Source organism: Montipora capricornis, chromosome 14 (assembly GCF_036669925.1).
Source record: "Montipora capricornis isolate CH-2021 chromosome 14, ASM3666992v2, whole genome shotgun sequence".
In the NCBI taxonomy this organism is placed as follows: Eukaryota; Metazoa; Cnidaria; class Anthozoa; order Scleractinia; family Acroporidae; genus Montipora; species Montipora capricornis.
The window spans coordinates 26,567,914-26,582,473 of record NC_090896.1 but is presented as its reverse complement, the minus strand read 5'-3'; the positions used below and the strand labels follow the sequence as shown (position 1 = coordinate 26,582,473).

Here is a 14,560-nt window from a genome sequence, read left to right as displayed (position 1 = left end):
CTCCAATACTTGCCCTTGTCATTACTTTAGTTTTAGTCATAGGCCTAACCCATTTTTAACATTTATAATATTATTTCCTTCTACAAAAACTTATTTAACATATGCTTGGCGATTTTGCTTCACAGCTTGCTTTCTGAAGTAACAAAAATACGGAATCTTTTTTTCTTACAAAAGGTCCACCGGATCCGATTCAATAGTTCCCTCTCAACACCTCATACAGTACCAAAGAAATCAATAATCGAGTACCCCAGGGCCTGGTGGAAGAGCAAATGGCTCTTACGAGTCCCAAGGACACGACAATAGCTACATCGAGTTTATCAACTCCCCTGGTGGAGCTCTAAATGTAAACTTCTCGATGACAGTGTTGTGTTGGTTAAACTACAAAGGACAAAACGGACCTGTATTTAACTATGCGTTAAAAGGACCACAAATGGGGTTGTGCTCCTCGAGGAATACTTGTAGTTAGTGCCTTTTCATGACGTGTGCCTGTGCCATAAAACAAACATTAAATTATTCCTTTTGAACAATACATTACACCTGTTTTGTTATTTCAAGAATTACGTCAAAGGTCTGTTTCCCGTTCCTGCGAATCGTAGCGTGAACCGATTGAACAAACTTGCCCTTGATTGATGAAGTGTCAATGATGATATGAGTAACACGAACGATCGCGAGCTTGGTGACTTTTTTTTTTTTTTTTATTGCGCATTTCGAGTCACCATAATGTAGGGAACAATACAGACAAGTTTAAAGAAAATCTTACGACAACTTCTATTACTAAGGAATCACCTTAAAGCTAAAACGGCTGGATTTCAGGCATGGTCTGCCTATGGCATCCCACGTGTAGGTAAATGAGGTAATTAAACTGAAAGTCAGGTGCAATTCCCACAGTGCCCTAGGTGTGCAAAATGGCGAAAAGATCATGGTGAAGATGCACTTGGGCAAACAATGTTTGTTTGATGAAAACCCTTTTACAAAAAGTATGCCAATTGTTTGATCTTTAAATCGTCTTGTTTTTTTAGTTGAATCTAGGGACTTCAATTCAATCTTCTTTACATGATGTAAATGTTTTCTAAATTCAATAACGACCTCATTTGGTTAGTTGCCGTAAAGACAGAAGTTAATTCCATTTAGTGAGAAATGTTTGCTATCCATTATTAATTTGCTGTCTATATATTGTTACATAAATTATTTAAACTAGTGACATTACTACTAAGTTTCTAACGACTTGAAGTGTCTCCGTTACTTTAAAACGAAATGTGGTCATGCAAAGACTGCTTCTTACCACAACTTTTTATTTCACTTTGAAAACCAGAATGCCAACAACCTCTTGGCATGGAATTTGGCGCAATCAAAGATGCGCAAATAAAAGCGTCTTCTGAGTGGGACCTAAATCACGCCGCCATCCAGGGAAAGACTTAACTTCCAAAAGTCAGGAATGAAAAAAAAAGGTGCCTGGTCCGCACGGTATAACGATTCGAATCAATGGTTGCAGATTGATCTGCAAGGGTTCGTACACTAAAGTGACAGCGGTAGCTTCACAAGGAATGAATCAGGCTGACCATGGGTTACAAAGTACAAACTTCAATACAGTAACGATGGAGTTACCTTCCGATACTTCAGGGAGGAAGGACAGACCGTTGACAAAGTAAGATGTGATGATAAGCAATTCGTCATAACGTGCTCTGAAGGAATTAATATACTTGCGGTTAAAAAAAAAAAGGCCCGACAATGGCAACCACCTATCCTTGCTCTTTGTATCAAGTTAAGAACTAGCTACAATCCTGGACAACACTGTTTGGAAGGTAGCGTCACTTTTGAGGTAGCCCTCCTCCCCCCCCCCCCCCAATGTTGGATTTTGCCTCCAAACAAAATGGTGGATTTTGCACCAACATTATGGTGATGGGGGAGGGGGGCCAAAGAGCATGCTCTTTCCCAAATAGTTCAGCCAATAGTTAGAATAATCGAATTAGGTGTGAAGTGAAGCGATGCGCGCAACCTTCCCAACAACATTTGACCATCATTGTAGTTCAACGTAATAAGCTTCCAAGCGGTTCTAACGGCGCCGGAATGCGGGCCCGGGATGTGTGGTTGTCGTACCACAATTCAAACCTTCCTACCAAGGGTCAATTTTTCCTTCATTTTTCAAATTCCACTACTTTATTATTGATTGGATTATCATACCATGCGGTGGACTCTTCTTCCCTTTGTCTGTCATCGGTTATGCATATGGATCATGAATTCTTTCGCCAGTCACCAAAAATTACCGGCCTTCGCTTCACCATTTGTCTTCTTTATTTCCATTTAGGAATTCGCTGCAAATAACGATCAAAATTCAATCATCTATCACAAGTTAAAACCCACCAATCATGGCCCGATACGTACGATTCCGACCCGTCACTTGGCACAATCACATATCAATGAGAGTAGAAGTCTATGGCTGCAAACAAGGTACTTAGGATTTTTCTCTTTCCATCGACTCTACAATAAATTCAGTTATTAAATGAATTAGCCCGAATTTAACTGGAATTACCCCTCATAGATGTTTAAGGGTTACTTTAAAAAAAATAGGCATTTCTTAAGAAAGCTGAACATTCTGGTGTTAGAAAGGGTGGTGGCCAAGTTTTACATGCAAAGATTGGCTAAAGATATACTCTCCCACTACTCCCTATTGCGTCGTAGGTTAAAATATGGTTTTTGTTCGTTGTAATTCCCCCATTACCTCGAATCTGATTTGAGTTTATCTTTGTGAATGCCCTTAGTCCCTGCCCAGTTAATAGAAAAACAACTTTTAAAGTAAAAATTAAGCTTAAATAAAATAGCTTATGGACAAGCTGAAAGTTCAGGTATCAAACGGTTTTAAACAGTGCTATATCGTTTATCTTTGATTTACGAAATAAAATAATCTAAGAGGCCACCCATATCAGTAGTACCACTACCTAAAAAGGCAATCGTTTTAAGATGAGAACAAGCACATGGGTAACAACCTCATGCAACCTCGCTTGAGGTGATTAATTCCTAAGTATTGCACTGCGCATCCTCTCCTGCGCACCACAGCGTAATTTGCAACATTTCAAAGGCGACCTTTCGACCGGTAAAGCTCGCCAGGAGAACAATTTTCAGGAGCACAGCACAGCAACAATGAGAAGAACTCTTAGACTCTTGCAAAAGAAAGTCGAGTGATAGCTTTGCTGATACACAAATGTAATTTTTGTCCTAGGGTGGAATTGAAACCGGTGATATCGGGGAGGCGTGTTGTTCGAGCTCGGTTTGCTTTCTAAAGAGCTTGCTGAACATTGCAATTATTGTAGAAGCCCTCTGAAGTTGTCGAATTGTTGGAAAGAATCTGTATCTGCACTTGGCAGCGGCAGCTTCCTCTATATTACCTGCAGGGAAGGTGATTCTGGCGAAATTATGAGCCACACCAGCAAACGTTCACCGTGCATGAGTAAATGACTGCGGGAGACCGGGTGTCTCCATCCTAAACGAAGTTGGTGACCTATCTTTTTTATGGCATAATTTTATTGTCTTACTCCTTCCCTCGGTGCTGTAAAACTTTTTAAAATAAAATAAAGTCAGAAAAAAAAAGTTACAGGGAGAAAAAGTATTTGTAGCTTCACTCGTGGAAACACAATTGTCTCCTCAAGGAATATTTGTAGTCAGTGCCTTTTCATGACGTGTGCCTGTGCCATGAAACAAACATTAAATTATTCCTTTGAACAATACATTACCACCCGTTTTGTTATTTCAATAATTACGTCAAAGATGTGCTTCATGTTCATGCGAAACGTAGCGTGAACCGATGGAACAAACTTGTCCATGATAGGACATGAGTAACATGAGGAAGTAATATCTCCCAAACGTGCTTGGTGACTAATTTTTTATTTAGCATTTCGAGTCACCATAATGTAGGGTAAAATAGAGAAAAATTAAAATCTCTTACGACAACTTTTATTACTAGGAATCTCCTTAAGTGTTTAAATCTTGGAAGCAACTATTTCAAAAAGGTCAAGAAGATTTATTTGAACCTTCGCTTAAGTTAAAGTAGTTTCCTTACACGCCCTGGTTTCTCTGAGATATAATAAAGATCTTAATACTGAACCTCGTTTCCTCGCTCCGTACTGAAAGTATAGGATCCTCGTTTTTCCCGTTGATCATAAATCAACAGATAAAAAAGTCAGTGCGGAACTTAGAGTGTGGAATTGAACTCGGTTTGCAAGAAGTATTAACATTCCGACTTCCTATTACATTAACACTGCAATTATACTACCATGCTCTTTGCTCCAATACTCGCCCTTGTCATTACTTTAGTTTTAGTCATAGGCCTAACCCATTTTAACATTGATAATATTATTTTCCTTCTACAAAAATATTTAACATATGCTTGGCGTTTTGCTTCACAGCTTGCTTTTCTGAAGTAACAAATACGGAATCTTTTTTCTTACAAAAGGTCCACCGGATCCGGATCAATAGTTCCCTCTCAACACCTCATACAGTACCAAAGAAATCAATAATCGAGTACCCCAGGGCCTGGTGGAAGAGCAAATGGCTCTTACGAGTCCCAAGGACACGACAATAGCTACATCGAGTTTATCAACTCCCCTGGTGGAGCTCTAAATCTAAACTTCTTGATGACAGTGTTGTGTTGTTAAACTACAAAGGACAAAACGGACATGTATTTAACTATGCGTTAAAAGGACCACAAATGGGGTGTTGTGCTCCGTTTAGCAAATGGGAAAATATTTGTCCACTTTAGAAGGCGCGATTCCGGAGTAACGAAGTCCCTCCACAGCTCTAACTCTACTCCAACAGATAGGTGGACGTTCGTCGGTGCATCGTACAACCACTTAACCGGCGAAGCCAAATTGTTGGTTGACGGAGACGAAGTTGTCAAGCCGAAAGTATCGGGACCGGGTTTCAACTGGGAACACAGGACAATGCCAGGCTTGGAGTGAGGCTTGGCGATGGAACAGTTTTTCAGAGGCAAGATTGCACAGTTGAAGGCATATAATGTCGCTTGTCCCCGGAACAAATGGAGGTGTAAAAAAAATCAGTTGTAACTTTCAATTCAATTCAATTTCAAAACAGTTTAGTTGTTGCATGAAAAAAGAGAAGAAAAACGGCCGCTTTTTGCGGATAGAATCGGCTGGTCGAGGTGGGTAAAATGACAAAACAGAAAGGTCATTACAAGTTGGAAACTTTGAAATAAATTAAAATAAAAAGTAGCCATTAAGATATCAACATAACATGTAGAAAAGAAAAAAAAAAAGATACACATATTTATACAGAACATACGTGAGCAGGCAGCCCCAGACTATCGAAACGTTTGATTTTGTTCACAAACATGGCGCCGTTGACGTAACACCAAAACCATCTAAAACGCCCCGTTGCAATCTACTTATTTCTCCATCCCTTTCCTCCCCATCTAAGCCCAGTTGAAGTCTGATGACAACAAGATGCAAGCTCAATTAGCTTTTTTCGTGGAAGTTTTCGTGCAATGACAAGATTGATACAGAATTTGGTCCTGTCAGAGGAATTGTGGCTTGTTTGTCGCTTTCTGACAAGTTAACCAATTGAGTAAATTCTCGCTTAAAGGTGAGGATTCCACAATTTCAGCTGCTTCACTATTATACGAATCCTTGAGAACTGTTAGTACAGTATTTCAAGATCGAAATAGGGTATTACTGTGTCAGTAATTACAATTGAATTGAGCGAGAAAAGTAGTTCGTACTTCCTATTATCTAGATTTGGTAGACAAAACATCTTGGGCCGAATCGCGTGGGATCATTCGGGAAAATACCGAGTCTGATACTGGGAAAATATATTGATACTCACAGGACAGAAATCTGATTGGTTGATTCTTGAGGCTGCCGCACACTAGGAGATATTAGGGAGCTTGCGAAACGACGACACCGACGGCAACGACGACGCTACAAAACAATAACTTTAGTGGGCAAAAACAATGGCTCTGCGCGCTCTGCACGTGCGTTTTACATTTTGGTACATTTCTTTTCCGTCATCTCCTAAATGACGACGTGAAAGGACCAAATTCAAGGTTCTGTGGAGGACGTTAGCACATGAATTTTTCAGCTCTCTCTACGCTTCCAAGCCATTCATACCAGTTTAGTTCCTCGACAGTTACTACACATTATTAACGCGAAACGACATGAAATAGTTTCGTAGTGATATGATTAACGCGAACTCGTATTTTTAAATGAAGTCCTCGTAGCAGTAGTCGTCCTCGTTTCGTAAGCTCCCTATTCTGTCGACCGACTAAAAAAATCTTCACTTGTCGGCTAGTGTGCGGTGAATTCAGACAAGCCTGCGGCAAGATCGGGCTTGTCGGACGATATCTGACAGTGCTAGATCTAAAAATGTCTTGTCGGGCCTTGACGGCTAGTGTGCGGTGGTTCACCAAGATTTTCTGTCGGACCTGGCACGCGTCGCAACCAATTAGGAAGTGTCATAAGAGTCACGTGACTAAGCGCCTTTTCCAACAAGCTTACAAGCCAGATGGCCCATCAGGCCATCAGGCTGGCACTTATCTCCGGTTTCATTAGCATGAAGTGACTAGGAGTATTTCTACTCCCCCTGGATGGGATGCTAGTCCATCGCAGGGTTACCCCCAGCATTAAATTCGCCGGTACCATTTATACACCTGGGTGGAGAGAGGCACCGTGTATTGCCCAAGAACACAACACAATGTCCCCAGCCACGACCCGAACCCGGACCACTCGATCCGGAGTCAAGCGCACTAACCATGTCATAAGAGTCACGTGGCCAAGCGCCTTTTCCAACATGGCGGAGACCAAACAGATTTGAAGAAATTGGCACCTGAAAAAAGAGGGCAAGCTTGTTGCAAGCTTCTGGGTGAGTCGGCCCCAATCTTCGGCACAGTTAGTCGCGATAAAAAAACACGATGGTGTGTGGCAAGCTGGTGGACCCACAAATATTTTCAGCCGATTTTTTCCCGGAAAAAATCTGCGGTGTGCGACGGAAATGTGGAAAAGTTGTATGCTCACGTTGTCGTCTAAAGTTTAAATTCGATTATTTCACGTTGTTTTAAAGAGAACGAAGAGGAAATGTACTAAATTACGTGCCATACGTGAAGGACGACGATTTTTCGTCTTTAGGAAACCAATAGTACTCGCATCGCTTTCTGCATTGTCGTCGCCGTAGCCGTATCTTAAAATCCCTAATTACTGGGTTTCCAAACCCAGTCGGAATCTGAGTTTCATCTCTTGGTATTTTTATTTATATTTCTTACTGAGTTGCCAAACCCAGTCGGAATCTGCGTTTCATTTCTTGTTTTTTTTTAATATTTATTTTATTTTATTTATTTTTTCCGTGTCGGTAAAAGTCTTCCCTGTCACTCACTCCCCTGCTAAGTGGTGTCTTTGTGCATTGAGTCTTCTGTGCGTAGATTTCCCTGGTGCACACAGGAGAACATTTAATTATTAACCTGCAATGGCGTCGAAAGGCATCGTAACGTGCATGGCGTTTCAGTGCATCTTTAAACAAAATATACCCTTATGGGGCTCAAGAATGGAACGTCAATTGGATAAATAAGACTAACGGTGAAAAATAAATATCTGGAATCTTAAAAGCAAGGAGTAATGGACTTCGACAACAACTATCGCCCGTCGATCCGAAATCAAAGTGAGCTGTATTTCTAATATTTTACCAAGTGTGCTGTTATGTAGAACGCTTAAACCAAATGGAAAATTCTCTGGTAACTTATGGTTTCAACAAATACAGAGAAGGAATCGAACACCTTAAGTGGATCTGTGATCTCTGTTCTCTGCACAGTCTTCAGGTAAAATAAATAAATAATAATTGGAAATGTGACAGCCAAAAATTTTTTGAAAGAAAGATTGCCTCACATAGCAAAATATGTTGTTTCCTTCAAAAAATATTTCGCTGGAAAAGGTGGCCTTTATGAATTCATCGTGTTTTGTAATACGCGAGCTTAACTGAATAGATTTTATGCAAATAGTAAAGCATTTTCGTGTCAAATTGAGGTTAGCGTCTTACTGTTGTGTTAACTTAATTAATTATACCATGCCTCGTGAGTTTGTATTTATCGTCTGCCGTAAATTTGATTTCTACTCTCAAAATTACCTCCAGAACCTACTTTTTGCGTAGAATAAGGTTTTTGAATGATGTTCTTGTCTTCTGTGGTGATACTTGACCATTTGGAAACATTTTGTGAAAAAGCATTTATAAACTGGTCACACGCGCAACTTGATCGCCCGAACTTGCTCCATTATGCAGAACATCCACTTGGCCAAACTCCATCTAGAGTCAGGTTATCTTAATGCCTCGACAAAGAAGCGACTTAAAGACATCGACATCAATTATCAAAAGAGCATCGAAGAGAACGATTTAACTTCAGTAGTTCAAGGAGGATAACTACTGACCATGGCCACAAACAAAAACACGCTGAAGAAGTCAGAAGAATGAGCGAAGCAATTGAAGAAAACAACGCCTCCAAAGAGCATAACGATCTGCTAAGAAACGCAGAAAAAAGGCAAACAAAGCCTATAAAGAGCCAACTATCTCACTGATACAGGGCACAATGTAACAGGCGTTCAAAGACAAAATGAACCCGGGCCCAGGTCAAACATTTAAAACCAAAGGATCACTCGCTTCTACCGCCGATAAATATATCGGTCGAGTCTAGAATTAAATTGGCGCAAAAGTGAGACGCTATAAGGTCACATTCACATTACTGCTGAGAAAATCAACACCAAGAAACTAAAAACATTACTTTCGAGACCTACTATTTTCTTGGAAGAAAACGTATCACACAGCAGTATAGAGATTCAAATGTTAAAGCCTCATAGGGCAAATACCATTGCTAAATGAGTACTACAGGAACCGCCTAAAAGAGGCGTCCATTCAAATATGTACTCATAAGAGCAAAATTATGACAAAGGCAACAGAAACCAGACCACGTACAAGGGAGTCGTGTAGGCCTGTCAACCCTTTTTAACAACAAAAGAACTCCTAATTATTCGCAGACCGGTCGATTTCTCTGAAATTTGAAAGGGTGATTGCTAACGAATAGAGAAAGATTTTCACAATAACTAAAAACTCCTGTGATAAGCATGAGAATTCGACGAAGAGGTAAATGCGACTAAATTTGTTGCGGCCGTTTCTATTTTTTGCTCGTCGTAGCAAGGCTAGTTAGGCTTATTAGCATTAAAACAAAAGAACATTTTATTTGGCTATCATTATGAAAGAGGTCTATGTCCCTTTACTCTAACACAAAAATATTCAGATATTAACAAACTACATATTTATTAATCATTTCTTCTGCTTTTGTGCTTGCCAGCGTTGTGATTTGCGATAATTCGCAAGTCTGTTTTGTATCTCATAGATGTCCAGATTTTCAATTACATGGCCGCTCAACCTCGCGATTGTGTAAATAGTTCACCCTGAAGTCAAAATAGATACGTTCCTCAGGAACCTGACAAAGAAGGCTTCCTGACCCGACAGATGAAATGTAAATATTCCGTTAAATATTACAAACCAATAAAAAACCAAAGACGGAAGTTTCTGGTTAAAAAGTAAGTTGTTTTTACTCTGAAAACGACGAACGATTAACGTTCTTTCCGTAGTTCATTCTGTTGACACGAGGTGATCATGTGTACCTTTATGGTTGCCTAGCACGTGATCAATTTCTTCCTTTGACAAAACATCATGACCCTTTCCATTCGTTCATAAACGTCAGAGACTGCAGAAACTTTCGTGTTTTTACCATCGATTGTCATTAATCTTTTGATGAAAATTTGATTTTTTTTTTTTGGCTTTTCTTTTAACATTTTGACTTTCTACTTCGTTATCTGTTCATTTTCACTAAAGTAACATCGAAGTAACTTGTGTTATCATTCTATTTTACTGCTTGGGTTATAAACATTCATTAAGTGTCAAACAAATCATCTGTGTGGCTAAGATGTCACTCGAACTTGTGTTGTTTGCCCCCTCAGATGTGAGTAGCTAATTTGCATGATAATAGCAAATCCAACATGGCGGCCATCGTGAATAAGGTCTATTCAGTGCCTGTTTTTGTGTAACAAGTACCACAAGCAACCCAGTGTACGCTTTATGGAGCGTCTAGTTATTAGTTATTTCACGATGTTGACGACGGAGTCCGGCCAGGAAATGTACTAAAATGCGTGCTGTACAAACAGCACACACATTTGGCGTTACCCTTGCCAAACGTCGTCTTTGTTAGACTGCTGCGGTAACGGGAAGACTTCACAACAATTACAATTTTGGTTTGAAAAGTATGGGTAATAAAGGCTAGGGAAATTATTTGATTTGGACAAAATGCAAGTGAAATTATTCCTTAAATGCACGATTATACCATTTGATTAGCCAAATATCATGGGTGACAAATTACGCGCACGAGACGCCATTTTGGCACTGTTGAAAAATTGCCATGGCAACGTTGTAATTTCATATGTGAAATTATAAATTAATCCTGAAATTTCGCGCCAAAATTAAGGAGTAATTTGTCACCATTACAGTTCATTCCTTTGCCGAATTTTTCAAACTAAGAACATTTGAAAGCAAAATTTGACGAAAAAGGGAGCAGACAAGGGTAAATCTTTCCATTTTCTGTGTTTACTTTAAGCTACCAATCAGGTAGATACTACTACCGACCTACCAATACAGTAAATTACCAATCTAGTTAATGCCCTTAATAACCGTTTTGCACACTGTGAACGAGATCAGACTTAAAATAGCGAAAATTGGTAAATACTGTTGCTTTTTCAGTGGCGTTGCTTAACTTAATTCAACTCCCTACCGATTCAAAGTACACGACAGGACTCATTAATATATTCAAGGTTTGCGCAACACACATATTCAATGCTTGTTCTTACAAGTTAGCTCATGCAAGTCCTCTCATTCGATTTTGTGCATCAAGTTGTTCAGTAATTTGGATTTCACGATTTTATTGCAGCGAAGCTGCTACAAAGAATGGAAGATATAGTGGGTGTGGCTTAATTGACCACAGAGACGCACATTATCATAGAAATTCTTATCCACCAACGGCAACCGGTAGTGAGCTGTTTTCGTTTTTGTGTGGCTTACACGAAGTGTGAAAGCCACACTGTGCTGTCGACTGCGGAATTTGTTTGTCCGCGTGTCACGTGGTTTACGGCAAGGTTAGGCTCCAGTTTCCGCTCTCCTTCACCTGGTTCGGGCGAAGTACATGCAAGTTGGAAAGTAGCCATTTATTTTGTCAGTACGAGGAATCGTATTTCTTTCTCCGGGGTTCTTCGTCGATCGTTGAGCTAAAGTTTCATTTTTCCGTTCTTTTAAGGTGAGTCTTTTTTGTTTGTGTGATATAGTTGTGTCCTGTGCCTTGTGAAAACCCGATTGTTTTTGTCTTGCAGGTTTCCAATGGGGTCAATTGAGAATTCATTTTTCCCTTCAAAACACGCTAGCCAGCTTTGCTACAGACGGCTTGCGTTCTAAGGGCAGATTGCACAAACCGGAGTTTAACTGTTACAGGCCAGCATTGTACGGTCTGGTTTACTTCAGTTTGTGCTACGTTCGTCGAAAGGAGTCATTGCACTGTCGCGACTTAGCATACAATATTATAAAGTTACGTAATAAAATAATTGTTTTTTCTTCCACGAGAGGGCATGCCATTGAATCCTTCAATGTGATTGGTCCTTCGCTCGGTCCAGATTTCCCTATCTCTGCCCACGGGCACGGTAACGCTCGGAGAGTTTTTGTCATCGACCTTCAATTTCCGTTTTTTGACACCGAATCCGTTTACATACAGAAGTTACTTTTTATAAGACAAGAGGTTTGGGAATATAATTCAAATAAAATTTTCTCTTTGAAACGATCAGTGTGTAAGTCGCTTTAGTACTACATTCGCTATCAAGCGCGCTGCCAGTCAACAATTTAAAAAGTGATTTCAGAGAAGAAGGGAGAGACAGAAAAGAAAAGAGTTATTTACCAGCTAAGGGTCGGTCCGTGTAGCGAAACACGGTGACCTCGGTCTTGAAACAGCTTCCCTCGGGCAGCATTTTCAATACTTCGATCACAGTTTTTCGATATACGCACCTCCCAGCTGACAAATAACATATCTTTATACAAGTTAAAAACCTGTTTCATTTCATTAAGGTATACCTTAATACTAATTCATTTTACTCTGATGTTTTCTGGCTTTATTGTTACAGTACTTCAAAATGTAATGTTAGGAGTATTTGCTTGATATATATATAGCAAAAAACTGTGACCGAGGTCACCGTTTTTCGCTATACTGACCAACCCTTAGCTGGTAAATACCGTATTTATTTTTCTCCGCAGCGTGCTTGATAGCGAATGTAGTATTAAAGCGACTTACAAACTGATCGTTTCAAAGAGAAATATTTTATTTGAATTATATTTCCAAACCTCTTGTCTAATAAAAAGTAACTTTTGTATGTAAACGGATTTGGTGTCAAAAAATGGAGACTAAAAGTTGAGGACAAAAATTCTCCGAGCGTTACCGTGCCCGTGGGCAGAGATAGGAAAATCCAGACCGCGCGAAGAACCAATCAGATTGCAGGATTCGATGCCGTGCCCTCTCGGAAAAAATAAAAACTGGTACTTGTTAACTAATATAGCACTACTATGGCTACAGGTTGCATTATTGTGAAACTTCATTTTCAAAGTTACCTGATTTAACACTATTTAAAAAAAATAGTTATTTTTTCAGTAAGTAATCAAACCTGGTGTATTGTGTACAAATCTATGTCTTTCTCTTCTTTTATAGTCCAACTAAAAGTCATCAATATAGCATTTGAATCATAGCAAAGCTTTTAGTATTTTGTTGGGATACCTTCACTTGTGATGTCGCATTATCAATACTTCTACAGTAATTATTGCTGTAGAAGTATTAGATGGATTTTTACTGTCTTGAAAGTCTCAATTAAGTCCTTGCAAAGCTCTTGATTTGTTTGCTTTGTTTTGAAAATTAATTGAATTTTAAGGAAATTTGAAGGCTCCCTCCCACAAGCAAGTGCTGCTATTAGAATACATTAAATAGAAATTTTGTGGAATTCCAGTCTCATGACATGGTATGCAACTTGTTGGAATGGTTCAGTGACTTGGAAGTATCAATTTCTCAAGCTCAGTGTAGTTTTAGGATAGTAGAGTCACTGTACGCTGAAAGAAACTAATACATTGCTTCAGACAGAGTAAAGTCTCCTCGATAAGATTAAGTATTTTGCATTACTACCGACCTATCCACTTTATCATTACTAACTGCCCTATAAGCTCTGAAGTAACATACCCAACAGTAAACGTCACTAAGCTTCCAAGGGCGAACTCAATGTCGAAACTGCAATTTGTAAGCCACAGACGTACGCATTGCGGACCTATTTTTACTTGGTCTTGACACTCCTAAATTTACATTGCTAAACATATTTTTTTCTCGATTAGACACGATCAGTTTAAAAATCTAGGGGGGGGGGGGGGGGGGGACTACTCTCTTGGCATGCAAAATTTTGACTTCTGGGTTTCCACCCGTGCCATAAAAACGCGTCGCGCTACTAGTAGATATCGCTCGCGGACTGCATTCCAGCGCTCTAGATTCGAATCCCAGTACGCATGCAACAAAGCTCACTCAGCTTTCCATCCATTTGGGGTCGGTAAATGAGTACCAGCATATACGATAGGCAAGGCGTGCGTGGAACGGGACCAACCCAACCATGTAAAACAACAATAACAACGATAAAAGCAATAACAAAAATCTGAAAAGGAACTCTTAAAATCAGGAGCACACGACTAGGAGCGTACAGCTTCATTGTATTTGTAGAACGGCGTTTTTACAGACCGAGTTATGTTTAGATAGATTTTCCTGCCAAACCAGACCTTTCCACCTAATCACAAATCTTGCATGAGAAATTAATACCCATGGAACTGAGAATGGTCGCTTTTGCAAGTCAAATCTGATTTAAGATGTTGTCTAAAAGTAGCTTGATCTGTGAAAATGGCGTTCCATAGACTAAGTATTGGAGTTTTAGGCTCCAGTTTATGGGCTCCTGTCAAAATCTATAGTTTTGTTTAATAACTTACTTTAAAGTAATGAAAAAGTAAAATGCATGGAATGAGCCCATTTCCTAGTTTTAATAGGAGTAGGTGAAAAATTATAAAAACAGTCGTGTGCTAATGAAAGCAATCTATATTCGCACAAACAATTAATAGTAAACCAGTTGCATCGGGCTAGGACATGGTCGCTAGGTGTATACCATACAGTCCAGGTTGTAGATGGTTTTAGCGGCACGTACGTGTATTTTCTCCAGCACATCAAAGAGCAATTTGCCACAGGAGCCCCATACAACGAAACCACAGGTGACAGATGGTAAAATTACTTTGAAAGAAAAATCAGCTCTCGCCGAAGTAGGTAAAAAATACAAGGACCTAAGAAGATTCAGTTTTTGTGTGCGAAGGACTTGATTAAGTCTTTAACGTGAACGTTCCAATTAAGATCACTTTTAATCTCAACACCTAAGCACCTAGTTGACTTGACTTGAGTGACGACACTGTTCCC

At 39.6% G+C, this 14,560-nt stretch overlaps 1 pseudogene; it reads left to right on the top strand.

Moving 5' to 3' along the window:
- Positions 1–1,254: 1,254 nt before the first annotated feature.
- Positions 1,255–14,560, top strand: part of LOC138031811 (lactadherin-like) — a 90,642-nt pseudogene continuing 77,336 nt past the window's right edge.